The following is a 20735-nucleotide window of genomic DNA, read 5'->3' as shown; positions in this document are numbered from 1 at the left end:
GGCAAGCAGGTGCATTCCATAAATCTGACTCTGGTAGGAATCTTTTAAAACATAGACTGACTACATTAGGTAGGGAGGAGTATTCATGCAAAATCTACAATAGCTAACCACCAACTAGGTTGTATTATAAAATCATATTGGAAATTGTGCTTTATTGCACTCTGGCATGTTATTGAACGAAATTACATAAAGATTATGCATTGGTGCACACTAAAATCAAGGAATTCATTGTTTTTGTTTGTAGAGCATTGGATTTATGCACTAGCATTGATATGCTTGAGAGGTAAAGAATCTGAAAAAATGGGTTATCGGGTAATAATGCTAATTCGACATTCTAGAGCCAGGTACTCTTACAATGTTAAGCCCTATGAACGGGACGATAAAGCATAGTCATCATTAGAAAGAAATCATACTTTTGCATCACATAATTTGCATAACTAGAAAGGTGGGTGTAAAGGCTTGAGTCAAGTCCATGATGATCAGATACATTTATGTAAATCATAATTCCCAATCTAGTAATCCACCATGAGAAAGATAAGATCACTACAATTTTGGCAAGGTCCTCTCAAGGATGAAGGATGCTCTCTCCCTAAGAGGAAGGAAAGCACCGAATATTCTAGCAAGGCTCTCTCAAGGATGAGAGAGTACCTTCGAAGGCTCTTGCAAGGAAAGTGCGAGTCACAATGTAATTCATTTTTAAGAAGTGCCAAGTTTCTTCCTATGCAAGTGTAAACTCTAAACGGATATAGGTGAAGGAATAAGACAACTTAAAGGGAATAGGGAAAAGCCATGTTACGCTTGTGTCATCGCAACCTCAGAGGGCGAGAGGGGGATCCATCCAACACCATCTTAAGTCTCAAAGACATTTCCGCCGCCCCTCCCCCCCAAATCTCCTTGAGGGATCCGTCCAACACAATCATGAATCTCAAAGACCAATCCACCCACCCGCCAATCTCTTAGGGGGATCCGTCCAACACCATGTGCAATTTCAAAGGACTGATCCACCCATTGTTAGCATCAAGAAGGGATCAACCCCTCACCATATTCAATTTCAAGGGCCAATCCATCCAATCCACCCCCCGCACAAGGTCTTGTATACAAACTCAAAAAAGGTTATGTTTTGATGTATGAAAAGTGATAAATCGCGAACTTTGACAAAGAGAAGGAAACCTCATGCTCTGCCACCACCATACATTCACAAACACTCATTATATTTTTCCTTATTTGTATGAAGCGTATTTCTATTTTTTCCCTATTTTCTCTTATTTTATGCATTTATTTGTCAATAATTACTACTATTTTTTTATTTCAATATACCAATCATTTTAGCATACTAAATTTCAATTTTATTTTTCATTTTGCCCCATAGAAACACCTTTCACCGCACCCGAAACGATAAAACCATCATTTTACCCTCAAAAACCCCATTTTGGGCTTTGCAGGATTTAAATAACGCATCTAAATCATTATGAAATTAGAATTTTTTGATAGATAAAAAGTAAAAATAATGCAACCAACACTCAAACAAACTTTCATCTCATAAGAACATCATTTCCATCATAAGATGTCAAAAAAGCTTCATTTCCTTCATTAAAAATAGTCATACTGTGTTTCTATGAAACCCAAGATGCATTAAATGGCTGCGTGGCCAGCGGCAGACAGAGCCTCCATTGCTCTCAATTCCATGTTGCACATCAATCTTTAGTATCTCCATTAATCTCCATCATCATTTGCTTCAATCTCCTTCCTGATTCCTCCTTCAAAATAGTGCACATGAACAACCCATAGAGGGGAGAGAGAGGGCGGAGAGAGAAAGACTAGAATAGGATCTCTTCATCGGGGCAGCCATTGGACACCTGGAGAATGGCGATGGAGAGCGTAGGAAGAACCAAGGTCACTGATGTAATCTGTTGAGGGGGTTTCTTTGAAGATCCATAGTCCCCCCCCCCTCTACCTCAAAATGTGTTGCCTGTCAATGGCGCCTCCATTTTTTTTTTCAGCCCGAAAAAAAGGGCGCCCCCCTCCCCCCCACTAAATTAGTTTTTTGTGGGGTCCCAAGGGGAGTCCCCCAAGGGTCACACCCTTCTACACCTCTTAAGTATTTTTGAACTTGGCCTTTTCTTGGTCCTCCACTTCGGGCACCACCATTCTCGTGTTCGGCATCAAATTTTGAGACTGTAAATTTCTGCTTGACCGTCTTGAGGTACCTCACTGCCTGGCACTTCTTGGGATCCAATCCGATGGATGGAAAATTTATGAAAAAATCCCGAACCGCTAGTTGGTGTATCTTTAAAGCATTTTAGGAACCCGATTCTGACTTGCCGCTTAAAATCGACTAAGTGCAGATAGCTGCTGCCTTCGACGAAGTCTATTTTTCCCTTGAAATTCAGATTTTTTGGCTATTTTTAAGCACTTCTTGGAGTCAAAAATCAGCTCTCACAAGGTCAGTTGGTTGGTTGTGGGTTATCGAATGTACCTAAAAAGAAAAAGGAAGTGCTCTACTTGGGGGTATGCCCACCTCACACCACGCAGTGTATGGTGTCATGCTAGTGGAACTGCGAGTTGGGTTGTTGACCTCAAGCAAAGACCTTAGGTAACCTCAAGCAAGCCTATGGTGTTATTCCACAGTTGAGGACCTAGATCGTGCAAGAGGAGGTGCTGTGGGTGTGACTTAGGGAGACAAGTCTAGTGTAAACTCCCTAGGCATGTCCTTCCCTTAATGTGCCATAACTGTGAAGTAGAGGAAGGGGCTAGGGATATAATTATCCCTAGGTGTAGTGTCTATTGCACTTTGATGGTACATGAGAATTTCATTTTGTCCTTTTTATGTGCTTCATCTTTGTCTTTTCTTCACTTTCTTTCTTTCTCTCTCATTTTTAAAAAAATAATAATATTTAATACATTAGGAGGGAGCACACTAGACGTCATGCTCTTTAGGAGCTACATTACAAGGAGGCCTAAGAGACTTAGTAAGAAAGGGTTTGCTCTATAAGTAGCCTTTTATGTTAGTACATACATTTAGGGTTGTCGTTGACAAGAAGGGGTGATTGCACTTGGTGAAGTGGCCGTCATTCATATCTTCAAGGACTGCCATACAAAAGGAAGGTAAGAGCTTGGCCCTCATCATAAGGTGAGCCATCGTGCAGCTATCGATTCTCACATTGAGATAAAAAAGAGTGGTGGCAACTAGGCCTCTTCCATGAGGGCTTTTTCTTAAGAAAAAATCTTGAGTACCTTGAGATAATTATAGATAGTGATGAAAGTGGGGTTGGAGTAGGATGAAAACTCATCGAGGAAGTGCATGATGGATGGGCAGATGTCCCGCTTAGTGAAGATTAAGCACTCCTTTGGACTCCCTACATTTACATTATAGATCTTGGGAAAATCATACCTGCCATGCATGTTCGAGTTATATTCTACCCCTATTCTCTACGAATATGGCATGTAGGTGGAATTCTTGTGCTCCTCCAGTATGATGTTACAGAAGTCCATCCAAGCATCAAGGTTGGAGTCCCAAACACGTCACCGCCATTTCATTTGGGCTTCATATCCACTAACAGACTTTGGGATCTCCCAAACCTTGACTTGCCCCAGTAGTGCACAGGTTCTTTTTTCCACCTTGTAGGGTATTTTTCTTTTTCATCTAACCATCAATTCCCCATTCATTGTGGAGCTTGATCACTTGTTCCACCACTCTTAGAGACATAACCTTATCTAAGGAGTGAGGGTAGTGGAAGGAGAGCTCAAAAGGTTAGCATTTGTTCTCCCACTACTCCTAGACAACTAGTTCTTAGGACCAGTTTACAGGATAGCATTCTTCTCTTTCCAAGATGATCTGAACTTCATGAACTTGCTGTGGTTGGGGCTCTCATCCTCCTCTGTGCTTGCCCCACCATCTCTCTTCTCTTCCTTTTTGCTTCCATCACCCTTTTTGGAATTGCGGTTCCCTCAGGATCTTCAAGTGGCATCTCCTTCTTCCTCCTCACCAAGAAACCATGCCTCAAAACACACAAGAGAGAGGCACACAAGAGATTGATAGATTCAAACCATCCTCACCCTCTTCCTCTTCCTCCCACTCCATTAGATTCTACAATGAAGCACAAGAGAAAGAAGCAGGAACAATAAAGTTGAGAGTTGTGTGAAATGAGGGAGAGAGAGAAATGAAGCTTATTGTGAGAAGATAAAGAAAGAGAGAGTTTGTAACCACCTCAACGTCCCACCCCCTCTAATCACCCGACAAGCCTCTTCCTTTTCCTTTCTTGATATTATAAAATTTGGGTCGCATACATTTTGGCTAAGGTCTTAGAGACCCCTCAATTTTTAAAATGGGACAAAAGTTGTTGACCATTCTTTTCCTTTCTACATTTTTTAATGCGAGCCTTTTGGACTACACATTGTTACATTGCTTCATATATGATTTTTTACAAGAGAGTATAAAAGCAAAATGCCATTTTATAAAAGATGTTTCCTTACATTTTTGTGCCTTTATTTGCACATATTTCCCAGTCATCATTCCTCCCACACTTAAGTGTGAAGTGTCCCCGCGAAGAAATTGGAGAAGAACCACGATCAGCTCTAACAAAATTCTTTGTCTTCATCTTTGATCTTCAATCTTCATTTCTTTTCTTCATCGTCTTTGAATTGTCATTGGATAGGGAAGGAAAATAATCACATAAAAGTACACACACAACTAGGACGTTAAGCCTAGGTTGAAAATCACACCAAATAAAACCACAAACAAAACCCAAAAGATAGGGCTCTTCAACAATTTTTCTTACAAGGATGACATCACACCCAAGAAAAGTTGAAAGACAACCACACTGTGAATCACAATAATAAACCCAAGAATGATATAAGCATTAAGCACACCCTTACAAAAGATAAAACATTGAAGTTCTCCCACCCGAAAGTTTATGTTCAAAAAGGAAAAGAATGTATGTTTTATGAAAAATTAAAAGAACGAAAATTGACAAAAAGGAAATTCTTGGAAATTTGTGATGTGTAATGGATGACGGTCTTGGTGAAAGAAGGGTCAAGATGAGCATATGAACCACAAACAAGGTATTTATCTAAAAGTCGAATAATCCAGGCCTATTTTTTTTAAACGATTTTCTTGGGGTGGATAAAGGAGAGGCATGTACCTTCCACGTGGAGACGAGAGGAGGGGGAAGATAAGGCACTTGATTTCGACTCTGTATTGCTGCTTCAACAATATGACTTTCTCTGCACCTCTGCAACGTTCTCGAGGGATTCCAAGAAGGACCAGGAATGGAGCCAGTATGAGCCATAAGCTATGGACAAGCAGGAGGCTTTGAATGGCCAGGACAGGCCTACCCCCTGTCTCTTTCCTCTCGAAGTCGCAGAATATTGTGTAGTCCACCTTCTCGCCTGCACATTCGCTTCCGCAAAGGCGCACCAGTACGTTACCCCGTCCTTCCCACACACCAAATTGTGCCTCTTTGATCTTAACCAACAACCCAACAGCATTCGCTCTTCCACAGCCCAACAGCATGAAATCAGCCCCCAAGCTTGTAGAGAGTGCTGAGACACAGCCGTAGTTGCAACAGGAGACACAGCCGTAGTTGCAACAGGGGTGGTGCTTAGGAAGGAACCAGAAGGAGGTAAGTATTATGGAGAGGCTTCTAGGTGGAAAATGGTTGATGGGCGGATGGATTGGTTGTAGGAGAATGATTCTCGGCTATAGAAATTGCAACACTTCTTGACCTACCAACCATCTTCAACCATCGTTTCAATCCTTTTTTCATTTTGAGCACGAGCATCCTTAAATGACCCTTTCTCCTTGAGTCTCTTTCAATCTGTGAGCTCTTTCAGATTTGAAATCACCATGACTGAGAAAACAAGACTCCTTTTTGCAGATTTTGTTGCCACCTCTTTCTTCCAGGTCAGTGCGCCAAATGAACAGCACCCTGCCACAGCACAAATAGAAGCTCAAACCGGCAAACTAGAGGCTACAAGTACACTCGCTAGCCATAAAAACATGCAAGAAACATTTCTTCCTCACCAAGAAACCATGCCTCAAAACACACAAGAGAGAGGCACACAAGAGATTGATAGATTCAAACCATCCTCACCCTCTTCCTCTTCCTCGCCCTCCATTAGATTCTGCAATGAAGCACAAGAGAAAGAAGCAAGAACAAGAAAGATGAGAGTTGTGCCAAATGAGGGAGAGAGAGAAATGAAGCATATGGTGAGAAGATAAAGGAAGAGAGAGGTTGTAACCACCTCATTCTCCCACCCCCTCAAATCACCCGACAACCCTCTTCCTTTTCCTTTCTTGATATTATAAAATTTGCATTGCATACATTTTCGCTAAGGTCTTAGAGACCCCTCAATTTTTAAATTGGGAAAAAAGGTGTTGACCATTCTTTTCCTTTCTACATTTTTTAATGTGAGCCTTTTGGACTATACATTGTTACATTGCTTCATATTTGATTTTTACAAGAGAGTATAAAAACAAAATGCCATTTTATAAAAGATGTTTCCATGTTTAGCACATTCTATTTGCACATATTTCCCGTTTATCATTCCCCCCACGCTTAAGTGTGAAGTTTCCCCGTGAACAAATTGGAGAAGAACCACGATCAGCTCTATCAAAATTCTTTTTCTTCATCTTTGGTCTTCAATCTTCATTTCTTTTCTTCATCATTTTTGAATTTTCATTGCATAAGGAAAATAATCACACAAAAGTACACACACAACTAGGACGTTGAGCCTAGGTTGAAAATCACACCAAATAAAAACACAAAAAAAACCCGAAAGATAGGGCTCTTCAACAATTTCTCTTACAAGGATGATATCACACCCAAGATAGGTTGAAAGACAACCACACCCTGACGCACAATAATAAATTCGAGAAAGATATAAGCATTGAGCACACCCTTACAAAAGATAAAACATTGATGTTCTCCCACCCGAAAATTTATGTTCGAAAAGGAAAGGAATGTAAGTTTTATGAAAATCCAAAAGAACAATAATTCAAAAAAAGAAAATTCTTGGAAATTTGTTATGTGTAATGGATGATGGTGTTGGTGAAAGGAGGGTCAAGAAGATAAGCATATGAACCACAAACAAGGTATTTATCTAAAAGTCGAATAATCAAGGCCCTTTTTTTTAATGATTTTCTTGGGGTGGATAAAGGAGAGGCTTGTACCTTCCGCATGGAGATGACAGGAGGGGGAAGATAAGGCACATGATTTCGAATGTGTGATGCAGATTCGACAATATGATTTTCTCTGCACCTCTGCGGTGTTCTCAGGGGATTCCAAAAAAGAACCAGGAATGCAACCAGTATGAGCCATAAGCTATGGACAAGAAAAAGACTTTGAACAGCCAGGACATGCTCCCCCCCCGGATCTCTTTCCTCTCGAAGTCGCAGAAGCTTGTGTAGTCCACCTCCTCGCTCGCACATTCGGCATCCGCAATATTGCACCAATACGTTACCTTGTCTTTCTCGCACACAAAATTGGGCCTGAAGTAGCTCGCCAGACATGCCATCGCGACCTAGCTCTCGTTGTGCATTGCGGCCATGGCCGAGGTGCTTTTCCTAGTGGAGCTTTTCTTCCCGTCTCTTTGATCTTGACCTCTCCTCCACCAAACTGCTCCGTAGCACTAGCATTAAGGCCGCCACGTCCTGCATAAATCCATGGCAAGAGAGCACATGCAGGAAGATGAACAAGAAGATAGAAGAGGACTTTGCTTTCCCATAGCCCAACTTGAAATCAGCCCCAAGCTCGTAGAGGGTGCTGACACACCCCCTAGTTGTAGCAGGGGTGGTGCTTAGGAAGGAAGAGGAAGGAGGTAAGTATATGGTGAGGCTGTGAGGCGCCAAATGGTTGATGGCCCTATGGATTCGCGGTAGGAGAATGATGCTCGACTATAAAAATTGCAACACTTCTTGATCTGTCCACCATCTCCAAGAATCGTTTCAATCTTTTTCTCATTTTGAGCACGAGAATCCTAGAATGACCCTTTCTCCTTGAGTCTCTTTCAATCTGTGATCTCTTTCAGATTTGAAATCACCATGACTTAGAAAACAAGATTCCTTTCTACAGATTTTGTTGCCACCTCTTTCTTATCGGTCAGTACACCAAATGAGCAACACCCTTCCACCGCACAAATATTAGCTCAAACCGGCAAAGTAGAGGCTGCAAGTAGACTCGCTAGCCACAAGACTCCTTTCTACAGATTTTGTTGCCACCTCTTTCTTCCCGGTCAGTGCACCAAATGAACAGCACCCTGCCACGGCATAAATAGAAGCTCAAACCCGCAAAGTAGAGGTTGCAAGTACACTCGTTGGCCACAAAAACCTGCAAGAAACATTTCTTCCTCACCAAGAAACCATCCCTCAAAACACACAAGAGAGAGACACACAAGAGTTTGATTGATTCAAACAATCCTCACCCTCTTCCTCTTCCTCCCTCTCCATTAGATTTTGCAATGAAGCACAAGAGAAAGAAGCAAGAACAAGAAAGATGAGAGTTGTGCCAAATGAGCGAGAGAGAGAAATGAAGCATATGGTGAGAAGATAAAGGAAGAGAGAGGTTGTAACCACCTCAACCTCCCACCCCCTCAAAACACCCAACAAGCCTCTTCCTTTTCCTTTCTTGATATTATAAAATTTAGGTTGCATACATTTTCACTAAGGTCTTAGAGACCCCTCAATTTTTAAAATGGGACAAAAGGTGTTGACCATTCTTTTCCTTTCTACATTTTTTAATGCGATCCTTTTGGACTACACATTGTTACATTGCTTCATATCTAATTTTTTACAAGAGAGTATAAAAGCAAAATGCCATTTTATAAAAGATGTTTCCATGTTAAGCACATTTTTGTGGCTTTGTTTGCACATATTTCCCGGTCATCATTCCTCCCACACTTAAGTGTGAAGTGTCCCCACAAACAAATTGGAGAAGAACCACGATCAACTATGACAAAATTCTTTGTCTTCGTCTTTGGTCTACATTATTCATTTATTTTCTTCATCGTCTTTGAAATGTCATTGGATAGGGAAGGAAAATAATCACACAAAAGTACACACACAACTAGGATGTTGAAGCTAGGTTGAAAATCACACCAAATAAAACCACAAACAAAACCCGAAAGATAGCCTAGCTCTTCAACAATTTTTTTTACAAGGATGACATCACACCCAAGATAGGTTGAAAGACAACCACACCCTAAAGCACAATAATAAACCCGAGAAAGATATAAGCATTAAGCACACCCTTACAAAAGATAAAACATTGAAGTTCTCCCACCCGAAAATTTATGTTTGAAAAGGAAAGAAAGGTAAGTTTTATGAAAATCCAAAAGAACGATAATTGATGAAAAGGAAATTCTTGGAAATTTGTTATGTGTAATGGATGATGGTCTTGGTGAAAGAAGGCTCAAGAAGATAAGCATATGAACCACAAACAAGGTATTTACCTAAAAGGCGAATAATCAAGGCCTATTGTTTTGAAAATGATTTTCTTGGGGTGGATAAAGGAGAGGCCTTCCTTGTGGAGACAAGAGGAGGGGGAAGATAAGGCAAATGATTTCAAATGCATGATGTTGATTCGACAGTATGATTTTCTCTACACATCTGCGGCGTTCTCAGGAGATTCCAAAAAGGACCAGGAATGTAGCCAGCATGAGCCATAAGCTATGGACAAGCAGAAGGCTTTGAATGGCCAGGACATGCTCCCCCCCACCCCCCGTCTCTTTCCTCTTGAAGTCACAGAAGCTTGTGTAGTCCACCTCCTCGCCCGCACATTCGACATATGCAATATCGCACCAGTACATTACCCTATCTTTCCTGCACACGAATTTGGGCCTGAAGTTTACCAGACATGGCATCACGACCTAGCTCTCATTGTGCATTGCAGCCATGGAGGAGGTGCTTTTTCCCGTGGAGCTTTCATCCCCATATCTTTGATCTTGACCTCTCCTCCACCAAACTGCTTGGTAGCACTAGCATTAACGCCGCCACGTCCTGCATAACTCCATGGCAAGAGAGCACATGCAAGAAGATGAAGAAGAAGATAGAAGAGGACTTTGCTTTCCCACAGTCCAACTTGAAATCATCCCCCAAGCTCGTAGAGGGTGCTAACACACCCCCTAGTTGCAGCACGGGTGGTGCTTAAGAAGGAAACGGAAGGAGATAAGTATATGGCAAGGCTGTGAGGTTCCAAATGGTTTATGGGCGTATGGATTCGCGGTAGGAGAATGATGCTCGCCTATAAAAAATTGCAACACTTCTTGATCTGTCCACCATCTCCAAGAATCGTTTCAATCTTTTTCTCATTTTGAGCACGAGCATCCTTGGATGACCCTTTCTCCTTGAGTCTCTTTCAATCTGTGACCTCTTTCAGATTTGAAATCACCATTATTGAGAAAAGGAGACTCCTTTCTATAGATTTTGTTGCCACCTCTTTCTTACCGATCAGTGCACCAAATGAACAACACCCTTCCACGGCACAAATATTAGCTCAAACCGACAAAGTAGAGGTTGCAGTACACTCGCTAGCCACAAGACTCCTTTCTACAAATTTTGTTGCCACCTCTTTCTTCCTGGTCAGTGCACCAAATGAACAGCACCCTACAACGGCACAAATAGAAGCTCGTAGAGGTTGCAAGTACACTCATTGGCCACAAAAACCTACAAGAAACCTTTCTTCCTCACCGAGAAACTATCCCTCAAAACACACAGGAGAGAGGCACACAAGATATTGATAGATTCAAACCATCCTCGCCCTCTTCCTCTTCCTCCCTCTCCATTAGATTCTACAATGAAGCACAAGAGAAAGAAGCAAGAACAAGAACGTTGAGAGTTGTGCCAAATGAGGGAGAGAGAGAAATGAAGCTTACTGTGAGAAGATAAAGGAAGAGAGAGGCTGTAACCACCTCAACCTCCCACGCCCTCAAATTACCCTACAAGCCTCTTCCTTTTCCTTTCTTGATATTATAAAATTTGGGTCGCATACATTTTGGCTAAGGTCTTAGAGACCCCTCAATTTTTAAAATGGGACAAAAGGTGTTGACCATTCCTTTCCTTTCTACACTTTTTAATGCAAGCCTTTTGGACTACACATTGTTAAATTGCTTCATATCTGATTTTTTACAAGAGAGTATAAAAGCAAAATGCCATTTTATAAAAGATATTTCCATGTTAAGCACATTTTTGTGCCTTTATTTGCACATATTTCCGAGTCATCATTCCTCCCACGCTCAAGTGTGAAGTGTCCCCGCGAACAAATTAGAGAAGAACCATGATCAGCTCTAACAAAATTCTTTGTCTTCATCTTTGGTCTTCAATCTTCATTTCTTTTATTCATCGTCTTTGAAATGTCATTGGATAGGGAAGGAAAATAATCACACAAAAGTACACACACAACTAGGATGTTGAGCCTAGGTTGAAAATCACACCAAATAAAACCACAAACAATACCCAAAAGGTAGGGCTCTTCAACAATTTTTCTGACAAGGATGACATCACACCCAAGATAGGTTGAAAGACAACCACACCCTGAAGCACAATAATAAACCCGAGAAAGATATAAGCATTAAGCACACCCTTACAAAAGATAAAACATTGAAGTTCTCCCGCCCGAAAATTTATGTTTGAAAAGGAAAGGAAGGTATGTTTTATGAAAATCCAAAAGAACAAAAATTGACGAAAGGAAATTCTTGGAAATTTGTTATGTGTAATGGATGATGGTCTTGGTGAAAGAAGGGTCAAGAAGATAAGCATATGAACCACAAACAAGGTATTTATCTAAAAGTCGAATAATCAAGGCCTATTGTTTTAAAAATGATTTTCTTGGGGTGGATAAATGAGAGGCATGTAACTGCCGCATGGAGACGAGAGGAGGGGGAAGATCAGGCAGATGATTTTGACTGTGTGCTACAACCTCGACAGTTTGTTTTTCTTTGCACCTCTGTGTCGTTCTCAAGGGATTCTAAGAAGGACCAAGAATCCATCCACCATAAGCCATAAGGTATGGACAAGCAAGAGGCTTTAAACGGCCAGGACAGGCTTACCCCCAGTCTCTTTCCTCTTGAAGTCGCAAAAGCTTGTGTAGTCCACCTCCTCACCCACAAATTTAGCATCTACAAAGTCACACTAGCACGTTACCCCGTCCTTCCCGCACACAAAATTGGGCCTGAAGTAGCTCGCCGGACATGGCCTTGCGACCTAGCTCTCGTTGTGCATTGCGGACATGGCCAAGGTGCTTTTCCCCATGGAGCTTTCCTCCCCATCTCTTTGATCTTGATCTCTCCTCCACCAAACTGCTCCACAGCACTAGCTTTGAGGCCTGTTCTGAATAACTCCATGGCAAGAGAGCACATGCAAGAGGATGAAGAAGAAGATAGGAGAAGCCTTCAATTTCCCAGAGCCCAGCATGAAATCAGCCCCCAAGCTCGTAGAAGGTGCTGAGACACGGCCGTAGTTGTAGCAGCACTGGTACTTAGGAAGGAAGCGGAAGGAGGTAAGTATTATGGCGAGGCTGTGAGGTGCCAATTGGTTGATGGGCAGATGGATTGGCGGTAGGAGAATGATGCTCGGCTATAAAAATTGCAACACTTCTTGATCTTCCACCATCTCCAACCATCGTTTCAATCCTTTTCTCATTTTGAGCACGAGCATCCTTGAATGACCCTTTCTCCTTGAGTCTCTTTCAATCTGTGAGCTCTTTCAAATTTGAAATCACCATGACTGAGAAAACAAGACTCCTTTCTATAGATTTTGTTGCCACCTCTTTCTTCCAGGTCAGTGCACCAAATGAACAGCACCCTGCCACAGCACAAATAGAAGCTCAAACTGACAAAGTAGAGGCTGCAAGTACACTCGCTAGCCATAAAAACATGCAAGAAACATTTCTTCCTCACCAAGAAACCATGCCTCAAAACACACAAGAGAGAGGCACACAAGAGATTGCTATAAAATAGTAAGGCACATGTAAACTTAGTTTGAAAAATGGTAGATAATTTATCACTAAAAAGTATCTAAATGATCATTATGTACACATACCATGGTTAAGGTAAAATATTGGCTATGGATGGATCAAGTTCAAGTCGCATGATACGTAGCATTAAAACATATGCTTGTGGCCATGATGCTTTCACTTGAATGTTTGAAAACATAACTTTAAAATCAATACATCATGAGAAAGGAAGAGAGCCACTTAAAACACACTAAAGTTCATATACACACATCCAATTTTACATACACTTAATGAAAGTCATCAAAATATTAAAGTATGCATTAATATACAAACGTACTTAAGACCAGAAGTACACATTTTATACCAATAGAAATGATAGGGTGGATATTGATGACGTTGAGAGATACTTAGATGCACCATATATTTCTACTTCTGAAGCATGTTGGCAGATGTTTGAATATAAACTTCATGATGAGAAGCCTGATATTCAATGACTGCAAATATATTTTCCTGGAGAGAATAATATTGCTTTTTGTGACACTGATAACATTCAAAATGTGATGCAGAATGAAAATGTACAAAGAACTACTCTGACAGAGTGGTTTACTTGTAATCATCTACATCCTGAGGCAAACACAATTTTATATCAAGACTTTCCAATGTATTGAGTTTGGAATGTTTTTAAAACAAATGTGGACAAAGAGAAAGCAAGGAAATACGTGTGGTAGAATATATTTCATGGCTCCTATGTGTGGAGAGAAGTACTTATTGCGGTTACTCCTCACTGAATGCCATGACACAAATAGAAGCTCAAAGCCGCAAAGTAGAGGCTGCAAGTACACTCGTTGGCCGCAAAAACCTGCAAGAAACCTTTCTTCCTCACCAAAAAACCATGCCTCAAAACACATAAGAGAGAGGCACACAAGAGATTGATAGATTCAAACCATCCTCACCCTCTTCCTCTTCCTTGCCCTCCATTAGATTCTGCAATGAAGCACAAGAGAAAGAAGCAAGAACAAGAAAGATGAGAGTTGTGCCAAATGAGGGAGAGAGAGAAATGAAGCTTACTGTGAGAAGATAAAGGAAAAGAGAGGTTGTAACCACCTCATTCTCCCACCCCCTCTACTCACCCAACCAACCTCTTCCTTTTCCTTTCTTGATATTATAAAATTTGGGTCGCATACATTTTGGCTAAGGTCTTAGAGACCCCTCAATTTTTAAAATGGGATAAAAGGTGTTGACCATTCTTTTCCTTTCTACATTTTTTAATGCGAGCCTTTTGGACTACACATTGTTACATTGCTTCATATCTGATTTTTTACAAGAGAGTATAAAAGCAAAATGCCATTTTATGAAAGATGTTTCCTTACATTTTGGTGCCTTTATTTGCACATATTTCTCAGTCATCATTCCTCCCACGCTTAAGTGTGAAGTGTCCCGCGAACAAATTAGAGAAGAACCACGATCAGCTCTAACAAAATTCTTTGTATTCATTTTTTGTCTTCAATCTTCATTTCTTTTCTTCATCGTCTTTGAATTGTCATTGGATAGGGAAGGAAAATAATCACACAAAAGTACACACACAACTAGGACGTTGAGCTTAGGTTGAAAATCACACCACATAAAACCACAAACAATTCCCAAAAGCTAGGGCTCTTCAACAATTTTTCTTACAAGGATGACAGCACACCTAGGATAGCTTGAAAGACAACCACATCCTGAAGCACAATAATAAACTCGAGAAAGATATAAGCATTAAGCACACCCTTACAAAAGATAAAACATTGAAGTTCTCACACCTAAAAATTTATGTTTGGAAAGAAAAGGAAGGTAGGTTTTATGAAAATACAAAGGAACAATAGTTGACGAAAAGGAAATTCTTGGAAATTTGTTATGTGTAATGGATGATGGCCTTGGTGAAAGAAGGGTCAAGAAGATAAGCATATGAACCACAAACAAGGTATTTATCTAAAAGTCAAATAATCAAGGCCTATTGTTTTGAAAATGATTTTCTTGGGGTGGATAAAGGAGAGGCATGTACCTTCTGTGTGGAGACGAGAGAAGGGGGAAAATAATGGAAATGATTTCGACTGCGTGCTACTGATTTGATAGTATGATTTTCTCTACACCTCTATGGCGTTGTCAGGGGATTCCAAGGTCCATGAATGCAATCAACATGAGCTATAAGCTATGGACAAGCAGGAAGCTTTACATGGCAAGGACATGCTTCCCCCTTGTCACTTTCCTCTCGAAGTCGTAGAAGCTTGTGTAGTCCACCTCCTCGCCCGCACATTTGGCATCCGCAAAGCCGCACCAGTACGTTACCCTATCCTTCCCACTCACGAAATTGGACCTACAGTAGCTTGCCGAACATGGCATCACAACCTGGCTCCCATTGTGCATTGTGGCCATGGCCAAGGTGCTTTTCTCCGTGAAGCTCCCCTCCCTGTCTCTTTGATCTTGACCTCTCCTCCACCAAACTGATGCACAACACAAGCACTAAGGCCGCCATGTCCTGCATATCTCCATGGCAAGAGAGCACATGTAGGAGGATGAAGAAGAAGATAGGAGAAGCCTTCACTTTCCCACAGCCCAGCATGAAATCAACCCCCAAGCTCGTAGAGGGTGCTGAGACACTCCCGTAGTTGTAGCACGGGTGGTGCTTAGGAAGGAAGCGGAAAGAGGTAAGTATTATGGCGAGGCACTGAGGCTCCAAATGGTTGATGGGCGGATGGATTCGCCATAGGAGAATGATGCTCGGCTATAAAAATTGCAACACTTCTTGATCTTCCCACAATCTCCAAGCATCGTTTTAATCCTTTTCTCATTTTGAGCACGAGCATCCTTGAATGACCCTTTCTCCTTGAGTCTCTTTCAATCTGTGAGCTCTTTTAGATTTGAAATCACCATGAGTGAGAAAACAATACTCCTTTCTACAGATTTTTTTGCCATCTCTTTCTTCCCGGCCAGTGCACCAAATGAACAGCACCCTGCCATGGCACAAATAGAAGCTCGAACCGGCAAAGTAGAGGCTACAAGTACACTCGCTAGCCACAAAAACATGCAAGAAACCTTTCCTCCTCACCAAGAAACCATGCCTCAAAACACACAAGAGAGAGGCACACAAGAGATTGATAGATTCAAACCATCCTCACCCTCTTCTTCCTCACTCTCCATTAGATTCTGCAATGAAGCACAAGAGAAAGAAGTAAGAACAAGAAAGATGAGAGAGTTGTATTAAATGAGGGAGAGAGAGAAAAGAGGCGTAAGGTAAGAAGATAAAGGAATAGAGAGGTTGTAATCACCTCAACCTCCCACCTTCTCAAATCACCCGACAAGCCTCTTCCTTTTGCTTTCTTGATATTATAAAATTTGGGTTGCATACATTTTGGCTAAGTTCTTAGAGACCCCTCAATTTTTAAAATGGAACAAAAGGTGTTGACCATTCTTTTCCTTTCTACATTTTTTAATGTGAGCCTTTTGGACTACACATTGTTTCATTGCTTCATATTTGATTTTTTACAAGAGACAACAAATGCAAAATGCCATTTTATAAAAGATGTTTCAATGTTGAGCACATTTTTGTGCCTTTATTTGCATAGATTTCCCAATCATCAGCACCCCCTTGTATGAGTGCATATTGCTTAGTCATGTATGAGTAAAAATAACAAAGAATAAGGATACCACTCATTATAGCCACAAAACATTAGTGAGCTTCTCTCTCTCTGTACCATATTACACTCCATAGCTTCAACCTTGCATCCCACCATTTCTTCCCTCTCATTTGTAAGTTAAGTCCTTTCAAATTCCAAATGTTTCAAGAGACTGAATTTTCTCATTAATGACCATTACATCATAGTTTAATCTTTGAGAAGCACAAAAGTGGTGGATCCCAAGGTTCTAAACTTGTATGGCACATGGAGTATATCTACTTCAAGGGCAACATTGTTTGAGTTTCCTAGATCCCCCACCTCTTAGAAGTAGAGCATGGGAACCCTATGTAAGCAAGAGTATAGGAGGGAAGGTGAGGTGTGAATGCACTAGAGGAGAATGGAAACCCTAACCCTAGCTTCTAGTGACCTTTGGCTATGTAAATAGCCAAAGGTCACTCTCAATGCCGATGAGAGAGTGTACTCTAGTTGTACTTGAGCAACTAATTAAGCAAGATCTTTTTCTTGTACTTGAGCACATTCTCCCTCTTGTGCACACTTCTCTATGTCGAAACTTTGATATTCCAATCTTTGGTCCAACAAAATTCTTCCAAGTCCATCTTGACCTAATTGCACATGAGAAGTTCGTTTCTCAACCATATCTCTTAACCTCCATAGCCCATCTAGGCCTATAGACCTTGGAGAAACTGTTGTGGCCAAAGGAGGGAATATTTTGGGTTTCTTTCTTCTAGAGACTTCTCCCTCTACTCCTGGCATAGTTGCTCGTCACCTCTCTAGTCAACATCATGCACACAAGACTGAGCATTACCATTCTTCTAGTTCATGTGCAATTTGAACATCGAGGAGTTCATACAATTCCCATGGGTGGTAGAGGATGCAATGTGGCTAGCTGTTATAGAGCATTTGTAGCCCCCTAAGTGGGCTATCTAACCCTAAAAGGGTTTGCCAAAATTGTCTGTCTACTTGCTGGTGCGGAGCAAAACCCTAATTGTCACCTATCTAGTAGCCATAGCCAAGAAGCTCAAGATTTCTTCACTTCCACTTTAATCATCCTAGAAGTCACTAACAATGATTCTAATCATTGATTAACTATATTTGGCATTCATCATAGATCTGGAAGCTCCATCTTAGGTGTGAAAAAACTTGGTGGACATCATTAAGTTCATCAAAGGCCGACTTGTAAGCATGTACTGTGAGATGAGTGCTTATAAGCATTAGTGCTACATTTCTCAATCATGATCTTGTTTCCAATCATTATATGAAGATGTTGTATGCTAAATATTAGTCTTAAGGAGATTAGTGTTTACCTTAAACATATTCATTAAGTGCTTAATTTTCATCATTATTCTTGGCCTTTGTAAGGCTATGTGTCAAATATAAACACATAGACTATTTCCATCTCTTCATCTAATCTTATTTGTCTAATTACACATTAGTTACTTTCAGTCTACTATTTACTTGGTTTAAAACATCATTTCATTTGCTTCCACTCTTATTGCCTACCTGGTAAAGGATTAGACACCACCATTATCTTGTGCAATCGAAAGACCTTCCTATCATGGCATATGTTGATGTAAATCCTCAAATTCTCAAGTTTGATGGAGGAAACTTTCACCCATGGTAGGTATTAGTGAAATATCAAATGGAGAGGGATTATTGGCCCTTCATCAAAGGGACCAAAGCCATTGACCAATCCAACCCTGTAGATGTCGAAGATGATGAAAGAGCCCAAGCCATCATAATGTTGCACCTGAATGAATCCTTAATCCACCACATTGATCAACTTGCAATTGCAAAGGAAAAGTGGGATGACTCAAGAAACTATATGGTGCAAGAGGAAAGGACTCCAAAATATTCCTCAAAATAAAGTTCTTTAGCTTGAAATAAAAGAAAGAAGAAGAATTGGGAGAGTTCATTTCCCACATGAAGGGACTAATGGCCCAATTAGCTTTGGTCCAAGCTCTAGTTACAAAAGAAGATGCCATTGCAAAACTTTTAAAAACTGTAAGGAAAGTCTTTTCAAGTTTTGTCACTACCCTGACAAATGTACCAAACCCTACACTTGAATGTGTAATTTAGTCTTATTTAGATGAGGAGATAAGAAATCAAAAGGAAGGCAGCACTAGCTTAGCATCCACCTCAGTAAGCCATGATCAATTCTTAGTCTATGTTGTTTCTACCAAATGTTCTTTTTGCAATAAAAAGGGACATATTATAAGAAATTACTGGAAAAAATATCCCAACAAGATAAAGTGCAATGAATATAAACAAATAGGACATATCACGAGGTGTCCTAACTCCCCTAAAGTACCAAAAGAATCGGTGGCCAACTATGTCTCTAAAGCACATGATGACCACCCTTTTTTTACTATCTACTGTATCATCTCTCCGTAAACATCCTTTTAGCCTACTTTATAAAGGCATCCCATTGATTCATTGAGGGGAGGGAACCATTACATACTGTATAATCCAATGCCACATTGGATTACATAAACCTTTATCCTACTTTATAAAGGCATCCCACTGATTCATTGGGGGGAACCATTTACATGCTATGTAATCCAATGCCACATTGGCATTGAGGGGGGGTGCTAGAAGTATAGCATGGGAACCCTATGTAAGCAAGGGTGCATTAGGGAAGGTGAGGTGTGAAAGGACTAGAGGGCAAGGGAAACCCTAACCCTAGCTTCTAGTGGCTATATAAACAGCCAAAGGTCACGATCAATGCAGATGAGAGAGTATACTCTAGTTGTACTTGAGCATCTTACTAAGTAAGATCTTTTTCTTGTACATGAACTCTCTTCTCCCTCTTATGCACACTTCTCTATGTTGAAACTCTAATATTCCAACATTATCACACTTCCTTCATGTGTATTGATATTCCTTGTGATTATGTATATCTATATTGGATCTCAATTTGAAATATTCAGTATCTTCCATAATGATTCAAGCAAATTCAATCTCTCTAACATTAGGGTCTTAGTAAAAGAGCTAAGTAACAGCAAAAGCTACCCAAAAAAAAATTATATACTCTTTCAAATCAACACAATGAATTGCATCCAATATATGCTAAGATGTTTTCACATCTACTTTAAAAGTGTTTGTGAGCCATTGGAAAGAGAACACCTGTTTAAATTGTACCCAAGTTGTCAATACCTTGCCTTGTATCAAAAGGTTTGTCCTCCCTTTAGGAAAGATGTTGCTTTACACACTTTCCCGTGCTTGAAAAATTTTCCCCCAAAGCAAGCCACATCAAATTGTTGAATAAAGGTCAAAACCTTCAATTTATGTTACACGCCATTAAAGGTTTCAAATTTGTAGCATTTAACTTTACCTAAAGTTTTCATCATACACTAGTGACTGCAATAATGGTGGCCCCTATGAGCCATTTTTGCATTTGCATTTAACATATGTCTACTAGTAGGGCCTCCCAAAACTGACCAAACATTCTAGTTTGCATTCCTATGTGCATACTAATGTTACTATACATGCCAATGCACATTTTGAGTAGCAATGCAACATGATAATTTCCCTAAACACCTAGTATAGGTCACTAAAAACTAGTTGTATTTTACATGCCAACATTAGCAAGTGCAATGACATCCATAGCCTAAAACATTAGCCCATCCGAAAATAACTTGAATATGTAAATGATGAGAAATTGTTTGTTTTCCATAAGGAATTATCTTTTACCTTATATTAACAGAAGCTTTTGAGGGGGGGACACGTGTCATCACCTATGCTCCCCCCTTCAACTCACATGTGTCATTCCGATCCTACTTGCCCTTGCCACCCAGTTGAGCTGCCTTCTACGGTCCAAGAGCCCTGTTCTCCTCAAATGGTATACACCGTCCTAAACATGTGCTCCCAAATCGCCACCCAGGACCCCTTCCCAGATCACCCCCCAAGATACCTAGAGAGGATTGTGGATTGGATGCAAAGGTAGAGGATTGCGAACTAGACATAGAGGTATAAATGCATGCTTTGAATCTTTGTTTTATTTCATTCTGTTACAAAGGGCCTCATGTATGTTTCTCTCTCTCTCTCTCTCTCTCTCTCTCTCTCTCTCTCTCTCTCTCTCTCTCTCTCTCTCTCTCTCTCTCTCTCTCTCTCTCTC

General features: G+C 40.6%; 1 long non-coding RNA gene across 1 annotated transcript; it reads right to left on the bottom strand.

Annotated features, from left to right (window-relative positions):
* Window positions 1-5513: 5513 nt before the first annotated feature.
* LOC148031743 (uncharacterized) lies at window positions 5514-8503 on the bottom strand. Its single transcript, XR_015691943.1, has 3 exons — window positions 7172-8503; window positions 6023-6123; window positions 5514-5927 (listed from the first exon to the last, which is right to left on the bottom strand). It is a non-coding gene; the product is annotated as an uncharacterized LOC148031743 (long non-coding RNA).
* Between the last annotated feature and the right edge of the window lie 12232 nt (window positions 8504-20735).

The sequence above is a fragment of the Lygodium microphyllum genome, chromosome 9 (assembly GCF_053477565.2).
Source record: "Lygodium microphyllum isolate KBCC chromosome 9, Lygodium_microphyllum_v1.1.10, whole genome shotgun sequence".
NCBI lineage: Eukaryota > Viridiplantae > Streptophyta > Polypodiopsida > Schizaeales > Lygodiaceae > Lygodium > Lygodium microphyllum.
Note: the sequence above shows the minus strand (reverse complement) of the source record. Positions and strands in the feature narration are given on the sequence as shown.